Here is a 5,892-nt window from a genome sequence, read left to right on the forward strand (position 1 = left end):
GGGGGGGGGGGGGGTCAGCTTGAGAAAGATGAAATCAACGTTTCCTTAATGCTGGGAGTAATAATGCTTAACTTTTCATTGTTCTTTCGTGTTTCAAGCCCTACCAGGCCCAGGAAAACACCTTCTTTCCGTTTCCTGTAGCCTTCCTGTGTATCATGCATTATATTTGAAAGTGCCTTCCTCTACTTTCCTCATTTGATCTCAAAAATCTCTGCTAAAACCAGATAACTTTCACTCTCCCGGTTCAGCATTTGCTCTTTTCCCTCCTACATAAGCTGATCAGAATTTGCAAAGAGAGAGGAAGAAGAAAGCTTCTATTTTGTTTCATGATTGTTGCTAGAAAACGGCAAGACCTCGGGAGAGACACCGGGATATTCTTTCCCAATGGATGTCAGAGCTAGCAAAGTTTTTTTGTTGTTTGTTTTCTTTTTTTCTTTAAATTTGATTCCCCAGCAGGTCAAAACTAGGATGTTTGCAAAAGAATTTCTAATTTGCTCATAAAACTATTGTTATTAGCCACTCTGAGGTTGGCATAATTTTAAAAGTTCAAACAAGTTCCTTGTAGAATAGGGTTCCTTTAAACATTAACATTTAAAGAGAAGTAATTTTTTTCATAAATAGTTTAGATTTAACTCATTACCTCTATAGAATATCTGCCTTACTTTGCTAATGTGTCCCCTAATTTACTCCATATGTCAAATCACTTTTAAGATAATGTCGATTTTCTTGTTCTCGCAGGTCATTTTTCTGAGGGCCAATGGTGATAAGTGTTGGTCTGCCTATTTTCCCGGAATAATCCACGATTTGGGGAAAGAAAGAGTATTTTGCTGATTTCAGGTAATTAATGGAGATGTGAATATTTTTCAGTTAAAGTGATGAATAGCAAAAGATAACCTGAGTTTCTCTTTATATTGTTATTTAATATTTGTGTTTCTCTTTAAAGTAGTAAAAAAGTTATGATCTAGTTTTTTTAATGGCGTTAGTTTGCACGAATTATGAATTTTATTTACATGGATTAAAGCATGTGGTAAGTTATCACTTTAATTCATTAATTTGTTTTATATATAACTGAAGAAGCTTATTGTAAATTGGAAGTACCTTACCTTCAAATTTCCTGGGTGAGAAATCACTATTGAGTTACAAGCCTTTGATTATTTTTACTAACATAATGTAATATAATATAATAAGCTATCTGACAGTTCGAAACTGGAAGTTGGTATGAAGAAATAAGGAAATACAAGTTTCTGAAATGAAGGGATATCATTAAAAACAAATCTGAGTTAAATAGAATAAATTAAATCCAAACATTGAAGTTTTTTGTAAATCTACATAGTTCTGAAATTAAAAAGAAGTGTGCTTATATTAGGAGCATATTTCCAATGTTGCAACTGACCTTGAAGTCCTAGAATATAGTGTATTTTAGCAACTAGATCTCATCAAAAATATATTTCAGCTGACTTCAAAACAGAGTTGAAGACCCCAGCATATTTCTGGCATACATAGGTAAACAGATTTCTCATTGGAACAAAAAGAACCAAATGTATTTAGTATTTAATCTTCTTTTGAGTTACAGAAATGTTTTTTTCTTATTTTATCATTTCTTGATTTTTTAAACTTGATTTATATAAAACACATTTCCTTTCCTTTCTTTCTGTATCTCTGTCGTATATGTTAACCTTTATAGATCATAATAGTGAACTAAAAGATCAAGGTCTACTTGATGAAAACTGGAACTAGCACTGAGAACCCAATACATTACCGGACGGAAGTGGACATTTATTTTACTAAGAAAATGGGTTTTGAACCCAATTTTTTGAAACAAAATACAATGTGTTTTAGAGATTATATCCTAAATATAATCTCTCAGCAGAGATTTTTTGAGAGAGCTCAAAGGAAAGGAATTATTTCGAAGATAAGCATTGCTGTAGAGAAAGGACAATTCTTAATACTGAAAGTTATAAGTAAATTTTATCTTTCATCTCCATTAATATTTTTTTCTTGCTTATTTGCTTACACCTTGATGTCAACTCCTCACATTTGTCTGCTGCTCCTATTTAGTTACCCAAGAGCCCCAAAATGTACCATGCTATTGAGGACTATCTAACCCAAAGAAGAATTCTATGCTATTACAATTCAATTTCTACTTCTCACCAAAACTCCCATTAAGGCATAGTAGACAGATCTAATTGAGCTTTTAATAAAAAATAAATTATATCAGACTAATTTAAACTAAAGTATGAATGACTAGCAGCCTATATCAGGAATATGAAGCCAACTTAAGTTATAAAAAGTAGACTTTCTAGCAAAAAAGTGTGTTAATACATATGGGAAGCAAGGCCACCTCAATCATTCTTACCTTGTATACCAAACTGAATGATAAGCATGGTACTATATTTTATATTTTCCCTTTTTGTATTTTGATAATGCTATTGAACAATTATTCACACCTAGCTTTAGCCTTTGAAAGAAATATTTTAAATTTTATGTGTGTGTATAGATTGCATTTCAAAAGATTTCCACTAAATAGTGAAACTGTTTTCTAAAATGAATCTAGTCGTAAAGCAATTATCTTAAAAATAAAACATCAGAATAATTGTTGTCATGACTTGATTTAGGAGTACAGGTAGGCACACCAAATCATATTAGGTAGAAATAATAAGCTGTTTGAATGTCTATGGCATTCATTTTTTCAACTTGCTTACGTTAAAAGCCTGATTAAGAACTGTTGTCATGCCAGACCCCTATTAACTCCAATAGGGATGACATGTGACGTCGTGTCTGAGAGGAAGAAGGAGAGACCCAGAGTCAGTGAATCAGACACAGAGTTTATTGAGGAGTTATATACAGTTCGGGCCAGGAGGGGTGGGCTGGACAGGAAAATGCTACTGTTTATAAAAAGCATACAGGATATGTAGCATTTTCATTTAGGAATCTCTAGCTAGCAACCTACATTTTACCTGAAACAAACATCCTGAGTCCCCTTTATGGCCTGAGTTCCAAGGTATGGGCAAGGGGTTCAGAAGTCCCCCACAGTTAAGGAGTGAATCTCTAGGTTGGCCACTCCTGAATTTCTTAGGTCTGAACTCCAAACAAACCTTCTTCTTACACCATAGGGACCTTCTCAGCATATGCTTGAGTTATTGCTATCAAGTGCATCTGCCGTACAATGACATAACAAAGATTTGGCTTTTAAGCTTTAGTTTTACAGGTTTTCTTTTTTTTAACTTCTGTTTTTTCTTTTATTTATTTATTTATTTATTTATTTATTTATTTATTTATTGAGATGGAGCTTTCCCTCTGTCTCCCAGGCTGGAGTGCAGTGGCAGCATCTCAGCTCACTGCAACCTCCGCCTCCCAGGGTCAAGCGATTCTCTTGCCTCAGCTTCCTGAGTAGCTGGGATTACAGGTGTGTGCCACCACACCCAGCTAACTTTTTGTATTTTTAGTAGAGACTGGATTTCACCATGTTGGCCAGGCTGGTCTTGAATTCCTGACCTCAGGTGATCCAGCCTTCTTGGCCTCCCAAAGTGCTGGGATTACAGGCGTGAGCCACCATGCCCAGCTTTTAACTTTTATTTTAAGTTCAGGAATATATGTGCATGTTTGTTACATAGGTAAACTTGTGTCATGGGGGTTCATTGTACAGATTACTTCATAACCCAGGCATTAAGCTTAGTACCCATTAGTTATTTTTCCCGATCCTCTCCCTCCTCCCACCTTCCACTCTCCCAAAGGCTCCAGTGTATGTCGTTCCCCTCTATGTGTCCATGTGTTCTTATCATTTAGCTCCCACTTATAAGTGAGAACATGTGGTATTCGGTTTCCTGTTCCTGTATTGGTTTGCTACGGATAATGGCCTCCAGTGCCAAATTAGAAAACTGAATCTGTCTTCAAGGTTGAGGCAGATTCAGCTTCTTAATTATTCATCTTGAAAATCTGTCCTTGAATTTCAGGCAGGTGGCCACAAGTTGGCAGTAATGTGACACTCTCACATGGTTGTAACCACATGGTTGGACTTTCTTACAAGCCCCCATAGATTTAGAAGGAAGAATTAATTTTAATTTATTTTATTAAAGATCTTTTTTATTAAAATAAATGATGTGTGGTAAGTTTTATTTACATGAAATCAGATAATTTCTTTTGGAGCAATCATTTTTAACAAATTTCTAAAACATGATTAAGTAATTTGCCTTTTAATCTCTTCACTGGTTCTTTTCTTTTCCCCTTTAAATCACGACCTGTTTAGAGAGAAGACTGAGTTACTGTTTTTTTTTTTTTTTTTTTTTTTTTTACTGATGTTTTGCTTCCATAATCTTCCTGGTCCTATAACTGACTGCAGTCTTTTGGCTAGCTTGGTGTTAAAGTTCTTTTGGATTTATATCTCAGCTCTTAGTGACTGTGACTTCTGTAACGAAAGGGAATCCTTTCTGCGACTGGTTAGCATCAAACTTCTTTCTCCACAAAGGTCCTTTATTTCTCTGCTTGCAGTTTTGTTCATTCCATGTAAATTCTTTGAATGCCTTGTTATAGCCAGTGCCCTGCACTAGGCACTGGAGAAAGAAGACTGACCATAATTTTCATGGCCTCTGTCCCTCATAATAGACCTTACCATCTAGTAGAGGTTAATAGACCAACAAATTAGTTGTTACATTATGATCTTGCTTTTATTTTGCCAACTACAATTTGTTATCAATCCCAAGTGTGTTCTTTTGTGAGACCTCTGGAACCACCTCCTATTAACTCCAATAATAGCTTCTCTATTGCACTTAGTTTCTGGTTTACTTCTCCCACATTCATTCTAACTGCCTTAGGAGGTAGTCTGTGAAACATCTGTATGAAGTCTTTTACTGCAGTACCAGGTATATAGCCCAGGGTATTACTAAACAAAGTTTTGGAATGAAACAAACCTGGATTTGAGTCATGGTTCTGAGATTCACCGTGTTACTTGTATAAATCATTTAACTCACCTGAATCCTCAAGTTTTAATACATGTCACATAGAAGGGAGAATATTTCTATTTAGGGTTGATTGACAGTTATTAATGACTACCTGTATATAAACTACCCAGCAGAAGTAGGTAATCCATAGATAACATTTCTATTCCCTGTCATTAGTCTATCTCAAATCGTGTGTGAATGTCTAATATCACATTAAAGTATAGTACCGATAACCCAGTTTCTCAAAATAAACTACTTTTTAATCAAGAAAATCTGCTCATAAAAACTTCCTGAGATAAAATCCTTAAGAAGACAACTAAAATATTCTACTGATGTTTTTATTTTCCCTCATATTATATATATTATGTAATATATATTATCCATTATATATAATACATATACCAAATTATATATTAATTCAAACATGAAATTTAAGCAAAATTTTCAATATCCAACTTGTTCTCCTCAGACGCCATTTGTTCTCAAAATGCTTTTTAGAAGTTTTGTACCGGCCGGGCGCAGTGGCTCACGCCTGTAATCCCAGCACTTTGGGAGGCCGAGGCAGGCGGATGACGAGGTCAGGAGATCGAGACCATCCTGGCTAACACGATGAAACCCCGTCTCTACTAAAATACAAAATTAGCCAGGCGAGGTGGCGGGCGCCTGTAGTCCCAGCTACTCAGGAGGCTGAGGCAGGAGAATGGCATGAACCCAGGAGGCGGAGCTTGCAGTGAGCTGAGATCGGGCCACTGCACTCTGGCCTGGGCAACAGAGCAAGACTCTTGTCTCAAAAAAAAAAAAGTTTTGTACCTTAAATTATCTCCCCTTTAAAAGGGCTAGTTTTAGAATAAAGTAATCAAAGAAGTTTCCTTGGATTTTATACAGCTGGTCTTTGGCTTTCAGACTAGTTTATCTCTCTCTCTCTCTCTATATATATATGTATACATAAAGTCCA

The sequence above is a fragment of the Rhinopithecus bieti genome, unplaced genomic scaffold (genome assembly GCF_001698545.2).
Source record: "Rhinopithecus bieti isolate Rb0 unplaced genomic scaffold, ASM169854v2 scaffold_15572, whole genome shotgun sequence".
Classification (NCBI taxonomy): domain Eukaryota; kingdom Metazoa; phylum Chordata; class Mammalia; order Primates; family Cercopithecidae; genus Rhinopithecus; species Rhinopithecus bieti.